Source organism: Pinus tabuliformis, chromosome 6 (assembly GCF_031772625.1).
Source record: "Pinus tabuliformis cultivar Carrire ecotype Pingquan chromosome 6, CPIR1, whole genome shotgun sequence".
Lineage (NCBI taxonomy): Eukaryota > Viridiplantae > Streptophyta > Pinopsida > Pinales > Pinaceae > Pinus > Pinus tabuliformis.
This window is the reverse complement of record NC_142292.1, coordinates 1544295527-1544318833: the sequence shown is the minus strand read 5'-3', so window position 1 is coordinate 1544318833 and position 23307 is coordinate 1544295527. Positions and strand designations below refer to the sequence as shown.

General features: G+C 39.7%; 2 pseudogenes across 1 annotated transcript; both read right to left on the bottom strand.

Moving 5' to 3' along the window:
* Window positions 1-960: 960 nt before the first annotated feature.
* LOC149264614 (putative inactive receptor kinase At5g10020) lies at window positions 961-5580 on the bottom strand (annotated as a pseudogene). The gene is made up of 2 exons (XR_016253503.1): window positions 4166-5580; window positions 961-2099 (listed from the first exon to the last, which is right to left on the bottom strand). The product of XR_016253503.1 is annotated as a putative inactive receptor kinase At5g10020 (transcript).
* On the bottom strand, window positions 5187-23101 carry LOC149264613 (casein kinase 1-like protein HD16; annotated as a pseudogene).
* Between the last annotated feature and the right edge of the window lie 206 nt (window positions 23102-23307).

Sequence of the window (23307 nt, the reverse complement as noted above, 5' to 3'; positions counted from 1 at the left end):
ACCATGCAATAATTGTTGGCATCCTCTTTTCCTCAGCCTTAGGTTACATCATGTCAGCCCATTTTTCCTTGGATTGTTTGCTTGCTGGTTTTATTGTTTTTCTCTGTTACCTGTACCTATTCATTATTAACTAATTTCTTGATTACTTTCTAGATTTCTTCATCTTAGTAAACAAACAACATGACAAAGCATACTTAGTTACAAGACTATGCCTAATATGTATGGATTAGAAGCAACCATTACATTGAATCTCACCATGCTAGATTGATGCATTCTAGTGAAAATCGATTTTTTGGAGAAGTTCAATTCAATTAAGAACACTTTAACCAATTAACCATGCCTTAAAAGAACTATCAAATGGTAAGGATAGTACTAGATCACTTAGGGAAAACTCTTGGCATGTTTTGGGCTGCGTAGTAACTCAAACCACTCTATACTATATCCCTATGTTTAAAGTAGAGGGTATTTAAATGACACATGCTAGTCAACAGAAGTCATGAGCATTACAACCATAAACTAAATTTCTATAATTAGGTCTTCGTTGTGACATCGTCACTATATTGTGGATCTGGTGTCTCCATTTATAGGTTCCAAGAAGCTTAACAACCTCATCTACTTATAGGTTCCAAGAAGCTTAACAACCTCATCTGCTTATTTCTATAATCATTCATCTATAGAAAGCATGCAATGTTTAAAATTTGTACAAAGATAAAGCTTATAATGGCCTTGGTGGGCTTAGTGGTTAAGAACATGTATTTCCTTGTAAGAGGTCATAGATTCAAATCTAGCGGGAAGTAGAAAAGGTAAACCTCCACAGACTTTAGTGGTGAAATCACGGCAAGGAGGTGGATCTCTTGTCCCATAAACAAGGGGTCTCATAAACCAATTTCGTGTCTGTCTTGGCCATGACCTATTATTATTATTATTATTATTATTATTATTCAGAGGGAGACTCTAGCTCTATTTGTAAAATTTATTTGACGCATGCATAACATCAACATAGAACCAACATCCAGAAACTAGCAAATGTTCTGCAGAAACTCTCATGGGACGTGAAGGTTCCAAATCCAAAGTAACCAGCACTTGAAGTTTTTCCCCTATCTATATCTCTTGAAACAATTTTTTCATCAAAGTTTGAAATTCTTCGGTAGTATAAGAACATAGAAAGGCTAACAAATAGAGCAGTTGCAGCAGTGCAGATCCCAATTATAACTGCTTTAGCAAGGCCCCTGCCATGTCTCTCACTGGTGCCAGGCCCATTGTTAGATGATATTTGAACACGAGGAAAAATCAAACCAGATTTTCCTGGATAGAATGAAGAGTGAGGGAAATTTCGCAAATTTTGTGGGACATAACCTAACAAGTCGTTGTAAGATACATTAAATGCCTTTAAGCTGGCAGGAAGGTTGCCGGGTATTTTCCCAGATAATTGGTTGTGAGAAAGATAGAGGTTGACCAAGACAAAAAGCTTACTGATTTCATTTGGTATGTTTCCTGACAATTGATTTCCACCAAGATTCAATGTCTTGAGCCTGTCAATTGCACCAAATTGTGGAGGAATAGTACCACTCAAATGGTTGTTCGAAAGGTCCAATGATTCCAGGAAAGAATATTTGTCACTTGAATGGGGATTAATGATGAAGTAGGGTTTGCTGGTAGAATGTCCGGTAGGGGGATACCCCCAGTGAAATTATTGCTAGATAAGTGTAAATGTTCCAAGGTAGACAATGTAAAAAGGTTGGTTAAAAGAGCCCTGTTTAGCTTATTGAAGCTAAGGTCAATAACATTAATCTTGGGATACATTCCTAATACAGTTGGGAGAGATCCCACTAAGTTATTGTGGGACAAATTTAGATAGGTCAATCTTAAAAACTGAGAAGTATCATTTGGCAGGGACCCTGTAAATGAATTATGGCTTAGATCAAGCACTTCCATATAATTTCCCCATGTCCGCATCATAGACAAATCCCCAGATAACTTGTTATCACTCAAATCCACTACTGCACAGATTCCAAATTTTATTGGCAATGTACCAGATAGTGCATTTGAAGAAAGGTTGAGCACCTTAAGAGTTGTCGTTGCAATATTGTTTACATTGCCTGTGATATAAAATGACAAAAATGAATTAGTAGTTTACAGAGAACAGAATCCAAATTTCTATTGTTTGACTCCTTTTAGAGTCAAATAACCATGGAAAGATTATCATAATAAATGTAGTAACCACTATCTAATCATCCATCATGTAAAGTTACATTATAATCTATATGCAACCATGAAAGTGAATGGAAAATAGTTGGTGCCGCTGAGAATAGTTTGATCCACAATGTTTATTAGGGTCGAGTAACATAGAATAATGGATAATGACAAATTAGTGATAAAGGAAACTATTACAAAATCGAGCTCTCAGCATTCATGGACACTCAAGTTTCTTGTCACTTATTAATTCATCTATGCCAGTAGGATCTACATGCAGTGAAAAATGAGATTTGACTTCATCAAAATTGGACAATTGACCACTCCATGATTAGTTACAAAGACACAATAAACTACCACAACACCGTATAGTCAATTAATGATAAGGATAATAAAAATGAACATCGATATCCAAGAGAATCCCAAACCATACACTTCTCAGTGTTTTATGACAAATAAAGTTGCTTGATTTTAACCCAGAGACTTCTATAAAGTTAAAAGTACCCTACAACGGAACACATATAAGGACAGTTCATAAGACAAACTATCGTAAATACAGCTCCCCAAGATGACAGAAGCTCATGTTACCTATCACCCAGTAATTCACCCATCACAATAGAATGTATGTTGCAGGTGTGTTCTGATCGTGTGTAAATTTGAAACTTGAAATAATGAATAGGTAAATACCAACATGAAATTAGCATAGGAAAAGCTACGTTGTCAAACAAATAATTTATTAAATACTTACATAGACATAATAAATTCCAAAAAAGACCAACAATGGTAATCCCAGCACTCTTGCAAAATATTTGCATGGCAATACGACCAACTTCACATGCAATATTGTTTAAATTAAAATAAAGTTTACTCAAATTCACATTGAGAAGTAATGAAGATTATAAATTGTAACAAGATGATGCCTTTTATGCTTTGGGTTGAGAAATTATGATAAGAATAATGAGACAACACACTAGCAGGCTTTTGTTTTAATTAATTTGACCCTCTCCCTTGAGAGATTGGATCTGATTTTAGAGAGGGATGACTTGGAATATGCCATGTCTTAACAGGACCATGTAGGACTTATGCACCAAGGGCAGAGCAGCAAACTCCCAAGATATGGAGAGAAAGCGGATACCCAATAAATATGGACTTGCACTTGCAGGTTCTGTATGTGGGAACCTTAGAAGACCATTTCATCTTTAAATGCCCTGTCTTTATGACCAGCCGGAAACCTCTCTGAGGCAGATCTATCTGCACCTCTAACTCCAGACTCTTTACTTCTTACTTGCAACATTTTGATGATTCCAATCACAAGAGGCATCAAGAACAAAACTCCAATATCAGGTCAGCCAGGCTGCGTAGACTTCAATATATAAAACCAATAGATGGGAAGAATTGCATTACACACTTCTTCTTGACCTTGGATGTTAGAAGATTAACAATTGATAGCCATGTTGATATTGAGTTTCTTCATTGTCCTTCGAACCCTTGTTCTTTTTGTCCATTGGGCTCTCTAGGGTTCGATGATATCTGTTTCAGCACTCCATTGTACTCATTTATTTCTTTTATCATTCTCACGGATATTATTTAATTACCGACTCTTTTAACACTTATTTCAGCTTCCCAATGCGTTTTCATCTTTGCAGTTTTTATAATGTTGTTGGAAATTTGTGGCAACCAGTGGCAATTGATATTAAAATTAAAATTAAAATTGAATGTCCACCTTGAGTCTACCATTTCAAAAATCAAATTACACTGGGATCTCTCAAGAAATTTGTTAAGCTAAGTAATTATAAATTTGACTAAATTCTTGAGTTGTTTTCTTTTTCTTAGCGTAATGCACCTAATGACTTAATTCAAAAAATCTGCCTTGATACAATACTTGGACATACAGCTCTATGTGAAGCTGCTCTAAATCAATATTACAAACAATACAAGAAAAATCCAAAACATGGCTGCACAAAGAAAGTACCCGAAAGATTGTTGTGGCTGAGATCCAGTTCACTCAAGACCGAAGAATCTTCCATAAAAAGCGCACCCGGTAAAGGTCCAGAAAACCCGTTATTGCTAAGGCGCAAGATCTCGAGGTTGTAAATAAAGTTGAAAGACGGAAGTTGTCCCGAGAACCGATTGTTGCTGATATCGAGAACCTTCAAATTTTCAAAAGGAATTGCGCCGTTATAAGCCAGGCTTCCGTTGAGCTGATTGCTACTGAGATTGAGATACTGAAGCGAGTATATAAGGCCGGACACAATTGGCCACATAGAAGGCAAGGGTCCAGAGAGTTCGTTGTTGCTAAAATCAATGTATTCCGCAGACTGCAACAGCATGAGGCCACTGTCAATGGGACCGCTAAGCTTATTCGAATGCAAATCTAGCTGGCGCAGCTCTCTAAGCTTCTGGAAACCCTGGGGGATTATGTCGGTCAGATTGTTTGATGACAGGTTCAGGTAAATTAGGCGTTGCAGAGCAATTAGGGCATTGGGAATTCTTCCATAGAAATAATTATTTGAAATATCAAAATATTGAAGGGAAGACATTGAACTCAGCTCGGCTGTGAGCCTACCGGATAACAAATTATTGGCTAGAGATAAGTTTGCCAGCATTTTCAGCTGACTCAGATATCTAAGCTTGACGTCCCCAACAAGCTTAAGGTTATCAAGATTAATACTCGTAACGAGACTGCCATCGCACTGGATCCCGTACCATGTGGTGGGGCAGCCATTGGAGTCGAGCGCGGTCAGGTCCCAGGAGTCGAGCACAAGGCCTTGCGGGTCTCTGCGGATGCCCTTCTTGAACTCAAGAAGCGCAAGTGTGTCCTTGGATGGCTGCTGCACGGTAGAAGAAGCCAACTGGCTACCACCGAGGGCCAAAAGGAATATCACCGTAACCAGTGTAATAAGCGGCGGCTGCTGCATTCTTCTCAGGTCGGCCATGTGACCCAGGGGCACTCTAAGGCTTTAAGAGTTAAGGTTGAGGCTTAGCTCTCACGGCTAACTGGTGTAAGAAACCCTAATGTGCAATGCAGCTCCGCCGCGGCAAGCATTGGATCGGTGCATAGTGGACACTGCGGAACTCGAACCCGTTACCATTTCAGCATGATCTTCAACAGGCCAGAGTTTTGCTATCATCTTCTTCTTCTGTGTAGTGCTTCACCGACCATGTTTGTTTCAATTATACAGTAGATAATGCACACAAGATAGTGATACATAGCAAAATTTCGCTATATTTTGCACGACCGTCGGTCAGCTGAGATTGCGCTGCTAAATCCCCGGCCTGAACGAAGAAATGCATGAACGTGCTGAGGAATTGTGTTTGTATCGCCCATCGTTTCGATCCCGCGACCGCGCGCTTACTCGCTCGGGTGTTCCCGGTATATCGCGGGTGGATGACAGAGCTGTGTACCAAACTACTCCAAATGGAAGCGGTAGATTTTACAAAAATATATGTAAAGAAAAGTAGGTTTTCCCATTTTTCTCCCGCTGGTGTTGAAAGTGTACAAAGGGCGACTAGGAGTTACCAGCGAAAATGCACTTGAACTTCCTTTGAGGTTTTTCATCTGCGATTGGACACCGAGTATTTTCTCACTGTGATGAATCGCATACTCAAATACAGCTAATGAAACTGCCGCCAAGCAGGAAGCAGTGAAGATTAATTTGCTATCCACTCCACTGTGGATTTTTTTTCAAAGTATTCTCGGAGGCAAGAAGGCTGGATTGAATCTAATGGAATATTGCCACCGCCCACGAAAAAAAATATCCTGAGTAGTCTAAATAAATCGAAGGCCCCTCTCTGATGGCTGTGGTATATATACTCATAAACCTCCTCTCTTCTAGATGCATGTGGATCCTACATAAACCTTGAGATCTTTTCTTTCCAAAATGGAAATGTACGCAACGTAGAGATCTTTTCTTTCCAAAATGGAAATGTACGCAACGTAGAGATCTTTTCTTTCCAAAATGGAAATGTAGCATATTGATTGTTGGCATAAGAATGAATAAATCATTGTTAAGCCAAACCTTTTTAAAGTCTTTGGTTTTTTTTCTGTTTTTTTTTTTTTTTTTTTTTTTTTTTTTTGAGGTTAATGTATCGTTTTCAATCTAAAACATATATATATAGATAGATATTACAAGTACTTAGGAGGATTATAAGCTTTTATAACGGAATTTGGGTTTAGTGGGTTTTGGGTCCAGATTTTGAACCAAAGCTCTGATACAATGTGTAGGAGCCTGATTCCTATTATTAGAGCCTCAATTTTGTTATACACTAATAGATCTATTTTCCTGTTAATTTAAAAATAATAAAAGGAGCTTGCTGACCTTTTCACATAGCTTTAAACATTTAACATCTTATCATTTTATCATAAGCAACATAAATTAAGGTGAGCATTCCATTGATATCCACTTAACAAGAGTAGTCCATGGAAAAATACCTGTTCCGGTGGTTGATGATGATACCTTTGTCTTATAGCTCCAGCTGAACGCTCCTTCTGACCGACCCAACCGGATTTACCTCCCAGCCAACTAGGAAATAAATTCCTAGCCCAGGAAACCTCCACAGGTTCCCTAGCCCTCCGTGCCCAAGTCCAACCAGATATAGTGTGTCCTCAAGAAGAATGTGAAAAACTAGATAATGATACTTTCCTCCTCTCAAACCCAAGAAACCTCCACAGGTTTCCAAGGTCTCCCAAAATCATAACAAGGCCATACAATCACAACCCACCCCCACAATCCTAAGCAAGACTCCAACCCCCCCCCCCTTTTCTTCCTTCCCCCTTCCCTTTTTATACCCTCTTTCCTCAACCACCTCTCATTAATGTCATTAACTTCTCATCCATCCTTAGTTGACTTCTCTTCTCCCAAGTAAGCTAGGAGTACATTTGGAATTGTGACATGAATATAAAATTGAGAAAGGATCATGTCTTCTCCCAAGTAAATATGAAAAGTACATTTGGGAATGTGAAGTGTAATTACATGGAGAGGACCATGTCTTCTCCTTAGTAAATGTGAGGGTACATTGGGGAATGTGAAATGAATAAATTTATATTGATGATAAGATGGAGAGGACTATGTCTTCTCCCAAGTAAATGTGAGGGTACATTGGGGAATGTGAAATGTACTTACATGGAGAGGACCATGTCTTCTCCTTAGTAAATGTGAGGGTACATTGGGGAATGTGAAATGAATAAATATATATTGATGATAAGATGGAGAGGACTATGTCTTCTCCCAAGTAAATGTGAGTGTACATTGGGGAATGTGAAATGAATACATATATTATGAAATAATGGAAGGAGACCATATCCTACATAATATTCAATTTGAGAAGGTAAGTGGGGAATTTGAATAATGGAAATCATAAATTTATATTAGACCAATATTTCTCAATATTTTCAGATAATGTAAATATTAACAAAATTTGTAGGATAAGATTTAAGTGGGGCATTACAAACACAATCACACAAGACAATTATTTTTCTAGGGAAACCTAATTGGGATAACCCTCTATTTGTTGTAGTATTCTTTATTGATAGATACTAATCAATCTAATTTCTTTACCAGGAAAAAAGTGACCAATAAAACACACTTGTCCTCACTATACTATCCAGACACCCTACAAACACTTGACCTTTGCTCACCAAATTCCTTGTAATGAGATAGGCCTGATTTCCTTCGACCTAGGTTGCCCATTTCCTAGCGTAGGGGAATCCCTATTACTTAGGGCTCGACTCCTATTTCCTAGCACAAATTTGTGACAAGGAAGCTACAAATTGTGTATTGGCTCCTCCAAAATACATTGCGACAACAAGGAACTCTCTCACACACAAACTCGTGCAAAAAAATAATGATACAAGTTGTGCCTTCATCCTTCTTTTATAGGCCTTATCCATGCTAAATTTGGTAGGTACAAATTTAGAACTCAAGTCGTTGATGACAAGTTAACTAAGTCAAATTGCTTGTCTAACTAGTATTTTTCTCAATCAAATAGTGAAGCTTTAATTCATTTTATCTAAATTTATAACTGCCACTTATTGCTGTTGTCAAACTGAAGAAGGTGCACATAATTTGTCCTCCAAAACTATACATGGATTTGTGAACTTATTCCTGAAACTGGAAGCTAAGATCACCATCTCCATGATTCGTTCCATGGTCAAAGGAAAGACAACTCGGTCTTTCTGGCTAAGGCACGTGCAGAATGAAGACCTTCTCTCGCTACTATTTTCAATAACTTGTTATTCCAAATCTGAAACTAAGGTATGATCATGATGACCTTGTTTAAGAGTTGCTGCTAGAATCAAGACTTGAAGCTCTTGGCCATGCGAGCCTCAGCCTTGCAACTGCCTACGGTTTCACAGTGTTGTCTTGCTATTTTTTTCATCGCTCTGTTGTCTTTCGGTCATTCAATAGGCCACAGATTGAATCCTTGTTTTCCAAATCGTGCTGAACCTTGGGTCCAAATTTCAGATCTTTTCGCATGATATTTGCGGAGATATGATCTGAGGAAGTTGGTCTTTTGGCAGACTCCTGAATTACAAACAGGTGACCTGGGGAAAATCGTCATAACTTTCTCTCTAGGGATTGGATTGAAATTTCGTAAGAAGGTACAGAAAGAGGACAGACTTTGGTTTCTTGTATGCATGTTTCAGATCCAAAGGTTGAAACAGTGACTCGTGGCACGTCATACAAGTTTGCTTTACTGAACTAGTCTAAAAGCAAGTCACTGTGGGAGATTTCACATAACTCTTCCTTGGAGAATCCAAATTGGGTCAGACTTGTGGCATTGGAAAGAGGACATAGAAGGCTACTACAGGTCACAATTTTAGAACTGGATGTTCCAAAATTACAGAGATACATCAGATTCAATATCAGGCTTCTATAAAGTGAAAAAAGGTGTGTAGTTCTTTTTTTATTTTTGTGTAAGCTTGGTTTAACAGAATTCAAATGGCATAGTAAAGCATTATTATCGGTAACTGATGCCCGGAGGAAAGAAAATGCAAACACCTAGTAAGGAACCTAAAAGCTCTAGCATGACTCATGAAGAAGAGGAAGAAATGCTACATGATATATCAAAATTACAAGAACAAGTGCAACAAATGTCACGCTCACAAAAGCTAACAGAAGCTAAGATAAATGGCTTGAAATCTAAGATAAAGGGCATGGAAGCTAAGATGGATGATTCAAAGGTAGATTTGAATAGAGACATGGCAGATTTGAAGACAGATTTGAAGACAGACATGGCAGATTTGAAGACAGATTTGAAGACAGACATGGCAGATTTGAAGACAGATTTGACAAATTTTCTACAAGAAATACTTACTAATGGTGAAAAGGTTGTAAAGGAAACTCATGATGTGAACAAAATTAATGTTAATCATGATTCCATAGACTCTAATGTTGGATCGAAGACCCACCATATTCCAAAAATTGATATGAGGAAGTTTGATGGCAAGGATCTCGCCACATGGATATTACAGATGGAGCAGTTCTTCGATCTCAATAATGTGCAAAACACACAAAAGGTACGTATGGCAACTGTATATTTGGAACCAAATCAATTTGTATGGTATCAATGGCTTTACTCTCGTAAACAATTTATCACTTGGGCAATTTTTACGAAAGAATTGATAGCACATTATGAATACAAAGCTCTAATGGTATGACAAAGCTTCTAAAAAAGGAGCAAAGAGGTGTAATTGCACAATTATGTTCGCTAGATCTTTCCACATTGGAATCATCTATTTCTCCAGATCTCCAAAAAGTCTTGGACAATCATTCCAAGGTATTTGAGACTCCCAAATCTCTAATGGTATGACAAAGCTTCTAAAAAAGGAGCAAAGAGGTGTAATTGCACCTCCTTTCTATATATAGGAGTCTAAGGGGTCATGACATAATCAGAGCCGACATAACAATAATAATGTAAGGGCACAATAATAACAATAGTGGGCTTCTATGGGGCACATTAGTAACAATATGGGCACTACATGGGTACATCAATATAATAAGTGGGTTGTACTAATAACAATAAGGGGTTACACTAGTAGTATAGGGGCCTAACATGCCCCTCTCCTTCAAAAAACGTTTGTTATGCTCTTAACCTGAAAATGATACCCAAATACAGAATATGTGAAGAAAAGATACCTAGAACACAGAATAGCAATGATTTTATTATTCAGAGAGTAATGTTCACTTGCCTCTTCGAGGGGGCAACATCCAATAGAGCAGAGCTCGACTACAAAATAAGACACAATGCTCCTCGCAGGGAGTCTCTATCCTTTATATATGACTCATACATGCAATACCACGGGCCGATACCGTGGGTTTTATTAATACCATATATCTAATACTACGACCCATTTGCAACTAACTGTGGTCCCGTCATTAATTGCGGGTTAACCACTTACAAATATTAATATGGGCTTTATTGACTCTTAACTATGACATGATCCCATGACATAAATAAGGGTGTTAGGGTGGGACCCTAACATGCCCTCCCCCTTAAGATTAGCCTTGTCCTCAAGGCTGAAGCTGCGGAAACTGTTGAAGAATGGTGGCTGGTTCCCAAGTTGCATCTTCTGGAGAGGTGTCTTTCCATTTGACGAGGACTTCCTTAATCATGCGGCCGCGCAGGTGCTTGTCTCGTGTGTCTAGAACCTGTTCGGGTTGAAGCCAGATTGACCCTTCTTCGTCCAATTCAGGTAGACTGGTTTGAACTCGGCAATTGTTCCCAATCACTTTCTTGAGGCACGATACATGGAAAAATGGATGGATTTTTGCCATAGGTGGCAAAGCCAACTTGTAAGCCACTTCTCCAATGCGCTGAAGTACTTGGTATGGTCCGTAGAATTTTGGAGAGAGCTTTTGACAACCCTTGTCTTTGAGTGATGTTTGCTTATATGGTTGCAGCCTCAAAAAGATCTGATCCCCTTCCTAAAATTGGCGCTCTGAGCGATGTTGGTTGACCTGTTGCTTCATGCGGTTCTGAGCTTGATGAATATTCTCTCTAAGATGGGCAAGCATGGTTGCACGGTGTTGTAGGCGTTGATCCACTGCTTGTACTTTGGAGCACCCCTTGAGATAAGAAGTAGGGGAAGGCAGAAGTTGACCATATACTGCTTCATAGGGATTCATTTTGGTGGTGGCATGATAGTTGGTGTTATACCACCATTCAGCCAGAGGTAACCACTGTACCCAAAGGTGTTGCTTTTCTGAAGTGAAACACCTAAGGTAAGTTTCTAGACATTTGTTGACGGCTTCGGTTTGACCATCTGTTTGCTGATGATATGAAGTACTGAGTTTGAGTTGAGTGCCTTGTATTCTGAAGAGTTCCTGCCAAAAATTACTGGTGAAGATCGGGTTGCGGTCGGACACAATAGAGGTGGGCATGCCATGCAATTTGAAGATCTGATCCATGAAATATTGAGCAACCAAAGTTGGTGTAAACGGGTGGGGTAGGGCACAGAAATGAGCATCCTTCGACAGTCGGTCCACAACCACCATGATGACTGACTTGTTCCCTGACTTTGGAAGACCTGTAATGAAATCCATAGAAACCTCCGTCCAAATTGATGCTGGAATGGGCAATGGTTGTAATGTTCCTGGTGTGTTGACGGTTTCCCCTTTGTGGCATTGACAGACATCACATTCTGCTACGAAGGTAAGGATGTCCTTTTTCATGCCTGTCCAAAAAAATGATCTTCTGGTGCGAGCATACGTCTTCTGAAAGCCCGAATGTCCTGCAATGGGAGATGAGTGCAATTCTGCCAAAATGCGACTTATAAGGGTGGATGTTGGTGAGATTATGACTTTGTCCTTATAGCGAAGAATATCATTCTGCCACGAGTAGCCCTTGGTGGAATTAGGATGTACCTGCAATTGAGAAATGAGTTGGGAGAGCCCGGGGTGTGAAAACCATTCCCTGCGAGCCTCTTCAATCCAGTCTGGAATGGGGAGGGAAATTGCGAGCAGAGTACTTTCCTCCTCAAATTGGTGAGATAATGCATCTGCTACACTATTTTCTTTCCCTTTCTTGTAAATGATCTCATAATCATATCCCAGCATTTTGGCTAACCATTTATTTTGTTGTGGGGAGGATAGACGTTGCTCCAAAAAATATTTAAGACTGTGATGATCTGTGCGGATTTGGAAACGTCGCCCCAATAAGTAAGGTCGCCAGGTCGCGACTGCATGTAAGATGGCCATCATTTCCTTCTCATAGGTAGATTGGCCCAGATTCCTCCCACTGAGTTGTTGGCTTGTGAAGGGCAAAGGTCACCCTTCCTGCATTAAGACCGCCCCAATACTTGTACCCGAAGCATCACATTCAATGACAAAGGATTTGGTGAAGTCAGGTAGTGCTAAGACTGAAGTGGAACACATGGCGTTTTTGAGAGCGGTAAATGCCTGTTGTGCTTCCTCATTCCAGAAGAAGGAATTTTTCTTTAGGAGTTGAGTGAGGGGCTTCGCTATGCGGCCATAGTTGCAGACAAATTTACGATAATAGCCTGTGAGACCCAAAAATCCTCTCAAGCTCTTCAAGGTCTTAGGTTGAGTCCATTCTTGCATTGCCTGGATCTTTTTGGGGTCCACCTTGACACCTTCACGCCCCACAATGTGGCCCAAATACTCAAATTCTTCCATGCCAAATGAACACTTGGACATCTTGACAAATAATTTATGCTTGCGAAGCAGTTGCAAGAGTAGATCTACATGCTGAAGATGTGCAGCCCAAGTGCCACTATAGATGAGGATGTCATCGAAGAAGACAAGGACAAATTTTCTGAGATATGGTTTGAGAATGTGATTCATAAGGCTCTGAAAAGTAGAGGGGGCATTACAAAGACCAAATGGCATGACCAGGAACTCATAATGGCCTTCATGAGTTCTAAAAGCCATCTTGGGAATGTCGACTTCCTTCATGCGAATTTGGTGGTAGCCTGAGCGAAGATCCAACTTAGTGAAGAATTGAGCCCCATTGAGTTCGTCCAACAAATCGTCAACCACCGGGATGGGAAATTTATCTTTTACTGTCAACTTATTGAGGGCCCTGAAGTCGGGACACATCCGCCACTCCCCATCTTTGCTGGGACGAATGACACCTGCTTCCAACAGTTCCTTGATGATTTTTTCTATTTCATTCTTTTGGGTGAACGAATATCTGTATGGCCGCACATTTGGGGGTTGGGCCCCTGGAACCAAGGTGATGCTATGATCATGTTCCCCTTGCAAGGGTGGAAGCTCATGAGGCTTGTCAAAGACCGTCCGATGGTTATTTAAAATCTGTTGCATCTCATGATGAATTGGCAAAGACATGGTTTCGACTACCTGGATGGCATTAAATTGAGCTACTACTCCATGATGGCCCTTTTTTAACAATTTTTCCATCCTATGCGAGCTGATGATAGAGGGGGCTCCCGCTTGGAGTCCACTGAGGGTATGTGTGGAGTTGTTCTGCTTAAAACTCATATATAACTCCTGGAAATCCATTGTGATTGGCCCAAGAGTGCGGAGCCATTCAGCGCCGAGGACAATGTCGGAACCCCCCATGTGTATGGAAAACATGTGGGTTTTCAACTGATAATCCCCCATTTGAAGTTTGACATTTTCACAGCGGCCTTCACATTTCATTGTGCCCCCATCCAAAATTTGGACTTGGAAGTTAGAAACTGCTCATACAAAACAATGCGCTGCTTCTGTGATTTTTTGATGGATGAAATTATGGGTACTTCCACTATCAATCAAGACTACTATTGGGCGATGTTTAAGGAAACCCCGAATTTTGAGAGTTTGAGGGGAAGAAATCCCTACCAATGCATTCAGCGAAATAACTGGTTCGTCAGAGACATTCTCCTTTGGGTTGTCTTCTTCTAGCGCCTCATGTTCCTCAAGTGGTGGATCTTCCTCTGTTGAGTTGTAGTCAGTGGCATCTATTTGAAAAAATTTGGGCTCCTTGAATTTATGACCTGGGGAGTATTTTTCATCACAGTAGTAACATAGTCCTTGCTTCCTTCTTTCAGTCATTTCTGCAGGTGACACCTTTTAGACCTTAAGTGTTTGAGTCGTTTTGTGAGCCTGTGGGGGACGACATTTAGCGGGGAAATTTGGGCGACTGTATTGGGCTGCTAATGCACGTTCCACCTTACGAGCTACCTGGCAAGCCTCCGTCCACGTGGGAGGGTGGTGAAGTAGAACTTGAGCTTTGATGGCTTCTTTAAGACCACTGATAAAACATTCCATGTAGAACTCATCTGTGAGACCCCTAGTGCGGAAGGCTAAGGCTTCAAAAGTAGTAATATATTCATCCATTGTACCAGTCTGTCGGAGCTTAGTGAGACGACCCAAAAAAGAGTCTTCCTGTTCAAAGCGATCTCGAAGAGCTTTGGTAAATTCGGTCCAAGTCCTAAAAGGTCCATTGCAACGCTGATGCCATTCCCACCATTGCCACTGTTCATTGTCCAAGTACATGCTCCCCAACATAATCTTAGTCGCATCATCTGGGATATGATTCAATTTGAAATACTGCTCCATTTGTGCTAGCCATGCGGACAGGTGAGAACCATCAAATTTATGCACATCCAACTTGGGAGGTCGCTGACTGGGTAGTGGATGGGTGTGCCAGACGTGAGGAGAGTGGCTAGACTCACCCTCATTGTATTCATTTCCATTATACGCCTCCTCATGGGCTTGCTCCTTGCCCTTCAGAAGTAATTGCTTTATCTGGATACTTAGTCCGTGAAGCTCATGTTTGAGGGATTGCACGGAGTCTTCCAGTTTTTCCATCCTTTCATTTGCCATCGCTTGAGCTCTAATCCCTACCATACACCAACCTGATGAAAAATTGGGACCGCCGAAAAACTTTGACTAATAAATTGAATGGTACCACCTTGCTCAGCTCGTCGTCCTGATTCTGATGGGCTATATCACCAATAAGCGCCCCGGAAGATCTCAGACTTTTTTTTTTTTTTGAAAACTCCTAACGGAGTTTTACTCCTTCTTGATCAATACTGCAGTCGCCAAATCCTCAAAATGTCAATGCTGCCAACAGTCCTGCGAAAAGTATACCCCGGTATAGGAACCCTTCACAACAACTCCGATCTGGTGGGTCTGAGAGATCTGAATGGCGAAACAACTTCTGCGGCGGATTTGATGGATCTGCGGGACTAATGTATGCTGCTGCTGCACCTCTTTGCACACGCGGATCGGGAATAGATGATGTGTGATCCCCCGATAGAAAAGGAAACTATGGTCGTGAGGAGTGTCAGGTGCTACAGATCGCAATATACATAAGGGTCTGACAGTAGTACTCGGCCCAGTGTTTCAGGGCTCTAACTAAGGAGGATTGACCGTACCCTTAGCCATACAACCCAACTTCCCTATCGTACGGGCGAGTAATCTCTCTGAGTGCTGTTCTTAGTGTACTGTAGCCACAAGACGGCCGACGGTTTATCTATGGCGAGGTTTCAAGGGAGCCTAGGGGGCTTCCGATATACCCATAGGGTACGTGGAAGACAGTCCATGCGCGGTTCTGTCTAATGCGCTACTACTCGAAGGGGTACCCACAGGGGTTACAAGGGAGTCCAACAGACGTGACCACCTCTTGTATTTCCTGCCTGCATGCCTCCCCAAATCCGCAGGTTTATGCGCTTAACGACAAATCCCGTGGTTTAAAGACGCTGGAACACGTCTCTAGCCGAATTTTCTTTTTGCTAAGAATTGGAGATCCCACCGGCCCTAGAAAGTGCTCTGATACCACTTGTTATGCTCTTAACCTGCAAATGATACCCAAATACAGAATATGCGAAGAAAATATACCCAGAACATAGAATAGCAATGATTTTATTATTCACAGAGTAATGTTCACTTGCCTCTTCGAGGGGGCAACCTCCAATAGAGCAGAGCTCGACTACAAAATAAGACACAATGCTCCTCGCAGGGAGTCTCTATCCTTTATATATGACTCAGACATGCAATACCATGGGCCGATACCGTGGGTTTTATTAATACCATCTATCTAATACTACGGCCCATTTGCAACTAACTGTGGTCCCGTCATTAATTGCGGGTTAACCACTTACAAATATTAATATGGGCTTTATTGACTCTTGACTATGACGTGATCCCATGACATAAATAAGGGGGTTAGGGTGGGACCCTAACAGCGTTGTCCTCAATGCTTGAGTAGTTCTTGATGCTTCTGTATAAAATTCTTGTCCTCCCATGTGGAATCTTTAGTGGGTAAGTTCTTCCACTTGATTAGATAATCTGAAATTGATTGATTTTGTAGCTGTCGGGTTCTTGTTTCTGTGACTGCTCCAGGTTCCAATATGATTTTCCTTCCTTTTCAATATCTAGCAATATTGTTTGAATTGGGATCTTTTGCAACTTTTGAATAAGTGGCCATACTTCTTTGTCCTTCTTCCATTCATCCCTTGCTTCGTTTATCCAATCTGGTTGGATAATAAAAATAGCACAAAACAATGCTTCCACATCCTCATCCTTGAAGAGTCTTCCCATTCGGTAAGGTTGCCATTTTTTAAGTGCATGTAGTATTGCCAACATTTCCTTTTCATAAATAGCTTGCTTTAGATGTAGCAGTAAAAATACCTAGTCACCTACATCAAAACATTTTTCACTATGATGTTGATCTACCTTTTGTTTCATTTGATTTTGCACGGAAGTGGCGTTATCCTTTAAAAGTTGGAGAACTTGTTGTTGATGCTCGATGTGATCTTTCACTGCTTGAACCTTTTTCTTCTTGATATGTCCTTCTATCTTTAGAGTTTTAAGAGTGGTAATTTCTTCCAATCCTTTACAAGATATGGTCAGATTCATTTCTTGACGCTCGATGTGATCTTTCACTTCTTGAACATTTTTCTTCTTGATATGTCCTTCTATCTTGATAGTTTGAGGAGTGGTAATTCCGACCAATGAATTACAAGATATGGTTGGATTCATTTCTTCTTTCTTGATGTGATCTTTCACTTCTTGCACCTTTTTCTTCTTGATATGTCCTTCTATCTTGAGAGTTTGAGGAGTGGTCATTCTTGCCAATAGTTTACAAGATAAGTTTTGATTCATTTCTTCTTTCTCTAGGGTCGGGTCCTGGCATATATCCTCTTCTTTTGATGTTTCTTGATCCTTTTCTTCCTCCTCTTCATACTCTATGTAAAATAATTTCTTCTCAGCACACTTATGACCTTTAGTGCATTTGCTATCACAATTGTAACAAAGCTCCTTTTCTCTTTTTTCTTCCAATTGTTGTGGTGTAACCCTTGTAGGTTGTGGAAGGCTAGGAGAAACAACACGTCCATATTTAAATTTGTGAGGGGTAGACTTCCTTGTTTCCATAATTTTACTTTCAAATATGTCGCAAAGCCCTTTTACTCTTTCCAATTGTTGTGGTGTTGCTCTAAAGAAGGTGTTTCTCTTTGTATCCTCATAATGTGCTATCATTTCCTCCGTGAGAATTAACCACGTAACAAGTTGTTTATGAGAACAAAGCCCTTTATACCATAAAAATTGATCTGGTTCTAAATACGAAGATGCAATACATACCTTTTGTAATAGCAGTACACCATGTAGATCAAAATATTGCTCCATCTGAAGTATCCAATTTACCGGATCCTTGCCATCAAACTTCCTCATCTTGCTTTTTGTTGATTTTAGGACCTCGATATTGAAACAACTGTAACTCTGTACTTGAGGATATTTAAGTTCTGAAATTTCTACATGTAGTAGCCCTCTGTGTCCTCTTTCCAATGCCACCAGTCTGATCCAAATTAAATTCTCCAAAAAATAGTTATGCACAATCTCCGAAGATGACCTGATTATAGACCTTTCTAGAAGAGCGAACTTGTATGAAGTGCCACATGTCAATTTTTCGACCTTTGGCTCTGAAAAAGATAAAAAAAGCAACTACAGTCCGTCCTCTTTCTTTACCTTCTTACAAAATTTCAATCCAATCCCCATAGAGAAAGTTATGACGATTTTCCCCAGGTCACCTGTTTTGAATGTAATTTAGGAGTTTGCAAAAAGACCAACTTCCTCAGATCATATCTCTGCAAATATCGCACGAAAAGCTCTGAAATTTGGACCCAAGGTTCAGCACGATTTCTTCTCCAATGGGTTTGTTTTGATACTTCTGAAACGCCACAGAAAACAAGTTATAGCGAAAATTCCATGATGACCTGTTTGGAGCAGAGAAACCCTAGAATCCAAAGTTCTGATACCAAACAGGTCATGTTAGGCCCCTATACTACTAGTGTAACCCCTTATTGTTATTAGTATAACCCACTTATTATATTTTTTTACCCATGCAGTGCCCATATTGTTACTATTGTGCCCCATAGAAGCCCACTATTGTTATCATTGTGCCCTTACATTATTATTATTATGTCGGCTTTGATTATGTTATGACCCCTTAGACTCCTATATATAGAAAGGAGGTCTTTTCATTAGTATCATCGAATAATTGTTCATTTATGTAATGTAAAGGAGTTTGCCCACTCGAAGAGGCTAAATTCTAAGGTGTTGATCTATCTTTTCTATCTTTTCTTGAGCTGGTTTCATAACATTTGGTATCAGAGCTTTGGATTCTAGGGTTTCGTTGCTCCAAACAGGTCATCGTGGCATTTTCGCTATAATTTTTCGGTGACGTTTCAGAAGTCGCAAAAAAAACCCATTTGAGAATAAATCGCGCTGAACCTTGGGTCCGAATTTCAGAGCTTTGGATTCTAGGGTTTCGCTGCTCCAAACAAGTCATCGTGGCAAAGAGGTGTAATTTCACAAGTATGTTCGCTAGATGTTTCCACATCGGAATCATCTATTTCTCCAGATCTCCAAAAAGTCCTGGACAATCATTCCAAGGTATTTGAGACTCCCAAAGGTCTCCCACCTATGCGTGATCATGATCATGCTATTCATCTTATTCCAGGAAGTGTTCCTCCAAACATCAGGCCGTACAGATATCCCTATGTCCAAAAAAGTGAAATTGAATGTATGGTTGCAGAAATGCTAGAGGCTGGTATAATTCAACCAAGTCAAAGTTATTTCTTTGCTCCAGTAGTATTGGTGCACAAGAAGGATGGATCATGGCGCATGTGTCCGGATTATAGGGAGCTCAACAAGCTCACTATTAAAGATAAGTTCCCCATTCCTGTCATTGATGAATTACTGGATGAATTGCATGGATCAATTTACTTCACCAAGTTGGATCTTCGTTCGGGATATCATCAAATCAGAATGAAGATTAAAGACATTCTGAAAATGGCATTTAGAACTCATGAGGGTCATTATGAATTTTTGGTCATGCCTTTTGGCCTTACTAATGCACCTTCAACATTTCAAGGTTTGATGAATTCAATTTTTAAACCATTCCTTAGAAAATTTGTGTTAGTATTTTTTGATGATATACTAATCTACAGCAAGTCTTGGAAGGATCATGTTGAACATGTTGACAGGGTGCTACAACTAGTGGAGGAGAAACAATTATATGAAAAAAGATCCAAATGTTTCTTTGGAGTCCAGGAGGTGGAATATTTGGGTTATATTGTATCTCATGAAGGAGTTAAGGTAGACCCTAGCGAAATTAAATCCTTTAAGGAATGGAAAATCCCCACATCCATAAAGCATCTACGAGGATTTCTTGGGTTGACAAGGTATTATCGCAAGATTGTTAAGAATTATGGGAGAATAGCAGCACCTCTAACAACATTATTGAAGAAAGATGCATTTTCATGGACTCCGGAAGCAACAAAGGCCTTTGAACATCTTAAAGATGCAATGTGCCAAGCACCAGTCTTAGCTACACCGGACTTCACAAAAACCTTTATTGTGGAATGTGATGCTTCAGGAAATGGAATTGGTGCTGTTCTAATGCAAGATGAAAGACCCATTGCTTTTGAAAGTCGTCCAATCAAGGGAAAATTTTTAAGCAAAGCTATTTATGAGAAGGAAATGTTGGCAATACTCCATGCACTTAAGAAATGGCGACCCTACCTAATGGGAAGACACTTCAATGTAAAAACGGATCATGATAGCCTTAAATACTTTTTAGAATAAAGATTATCCTCTGAAGAGCAACAAAAGTGGGTCACAAAGATGTTGGGTTATGACTTTGAAATCATCTACAAAAAAGGGAACCAAAATGTGGTGGCAGATGCACTCTCAAGAAAGGATGAGGATGTGGAAGCATTGTTGTGCACCATTTCTATTATCCAACCAGATTGGATAAACGAAATAAGGGAGGAATGGAAGAATGATGAAGAAGTGTGGGCACTTATTCGAAAGCTACAACAAGATTCCATTACGTCTGATACATTTAGCTGGCAAAATGATTCATTATGGTACAAAGATCGCTTATACCTCTGTAAGAATTCCCAGCTAAAAAAAAAGATTCTTATGGAATTGCACACTTCTCCCTTAGGGGGGCACTCAGGATTTTTAAAAACGTACCACGGGGTTAAGAAGGAATTTTTTTGGGATGGCCTTAAATCAAATATTCAAAATTTTGTGGCGGAATGTTTGGTTTGCCAACAAAATAAACTTGAAACAATTAAGACACTGGGTCTATTACAACCTTTATCCATTCCAAACCAACGTTGGGAGGAGGTTTTAATGGATTTTATCACAGGTTTACCCAAGTCTGAGGGAAAGAGTGTCATCATGGTGGTAGTTGATAGACTTACCAAGTATGCACACTTTTCTGCATTATCACATCCATTTAAAGCCAATACAGTTTCTACTGCATTTATGGAAACATTTCTAAAGCTACATGGAAACCCAAAGATTATTGTAAGTGACAGAGATCCCATTTTCACTGGAAATTTTTGGACAGAATTATTTTCTTGTCTTGGTACTCAGTTAGCTCATAGCTCATCTTATCATTCTCAATCTGATGGGCAAACTGAGATAGTAAACAAATGTTTGGAAGGATATCTTCGTTGCTTTGTATCTGATAAACAGACACAATGGGTCAAATGGTTGCCTCTGGCTGAATGGTGGTATAACGCTTCCTTCCATACAGCAACAAAAATGACCCCATTTATGGCACTTTATGGGTATCAACCACCATCCATCACATCATATTTAAGAGAAAATTCTAAGGTTCAGGCAGTGGAACATCACATCGAACATCAACAACAAGTCCTCCAACTCTTAAAGGATAACCTCATGTTGGCACAAAATAGAATGAAACAACAGGCAAATCAACATCGCAGTGAAAGAAGTTTTGATGTAGGTGATTTGGTATTCCTATGGCTACAACCATATAAGCAAATGTCCCTAAAGCAAGCTAAGAAGGATAATAAATTATCACCAAAGTATTATGGTCCATACAAGGTGTTGCAAAATATTGGTACTATGGCATACAAATTGGAGCTTCCTGCAGCTTCTCGATTGCACCCAGTTTTCCATGTTTCATGTTTAAATAAGGTTATAGGCGTCAAGCTCCCAGTTCAAACAATATTTCCAGAACTTGACGAGGAAGGAAAAATTATATTGGAACCGGAAGCAGTCACAGAAACAAGAACTCCACAGCTACGAAATCGATCAATTTCAGAGTATCTTATCAAGTGGAAGAACTTATCTACTGAAGATTCCACATGGGAGGATGAGAATTTTATGCAGAAGTATCCAAAACTACTCAAGCGTTGAGGACAACACTTTTTTGAAGGAGAGGGGCGTGTTGGGTCCCTATAATACTAGTGATTACCCCATTACTATTGTAGTTATACCCGTTATTTATATTGTTGTGCCCCTATTACCCCCATGTTGTTATTTTTGTGCCCCATATAATCCCTCTATTGTTATTTTTGTGGCTTTATATTATTATTGTTAGGTCAGCTGGATTATATTATGACTCCTTAGACTCTTATATATAGAAAGGAGGTTTTTTCATTTGTATCATCCAAGAATTGTTCATTTATGTAATGTAAAGGAGGTTGCCCCTCGAAGAGGCTGAATTCTAAGGCGTTGATCTATCTTTTCTATCTTTTCTTGAGCTGGTTTCATAACAAAGACAGCAGAAAGGTCATATACTTGAGTGATCATTGTGCATGTATCCATAATGGTAGCCCAAAGGTTTGTGCAATAAGTCACACAACTAATATACAACCCATCTCCATTCCATTTCTCAACATGTTGATGAAGTTGTGCATTAATAACATTATAGTAGTATCTTTATTTCATAGGTCATCAAACATTGTAAAAATATATCCATTGAGTTGTTGGAGTTCCAATATGGACCTTCTCATTGGGTTGCTCACCATCATCGGCATCAACTAGCATCCTTGCTCATTTTTTACCAGCCTACTGACCTCCACTTGTATTAATTGTCCTTATTGAAACATTTGCTCCAAGAATGCCTTGAAAAATGGAAATAATCTTAAGGTAGTTTTGTTCTTCATCAAATTTCATATTTGTGACCGCTTCAAGAAATTTCCAGAAAGGAACTGGATATAAACAAAACAACATTTCGGGAAAATTCGCCATATTATTTTTGTAAGCAAGAAAACCCTTGTTGTTACCCTAGTAACTTTGCTAAGGCATCCTACACCTAAGAAGGAATATTAATGTGTATGCTAGAGACTCTTGAACACCTCGTTTACTTCTTGTTCTCCCCAAATTTTCATGTACACGGGCATACCTAACAATACCTTTGAAGACATCAGGCCTACTGATTATAGTCAACATGCTATCCTGATATGGAATCCTTCCACCTAGAGGCCAAACCAAGATCTACTAGAAAGAGATTTTTCTCATCAAAAGTTCTAGGTTGGCCAAGTAAAGAAAAAAATAGGCTTCACATCTCCATGAACAAATCCTTTTAAATGTAGTTTTACGAGTATTGTATTGTCTCCACAACAGTGGATGAAACCATCTTTGTAGGAATTACTTGGCCAAACAAATTTCATACGTCCCGAAGGTTGGACCCCAAAATATCCCTTATCAGTATATAGTAATTTCCCTAACACCTATTTTCTGTGTCTACTATTCCACAAGTGCTCCTTCTGATACGGGTGAAGCTCCTCCTCAGAATCAAGCTTGTTTCCTTCTTTTTCCATCCTTGTTGAAGGTCAGTATTGTGATATCTCTTCCTCACCATTTCCATGACCTCTGG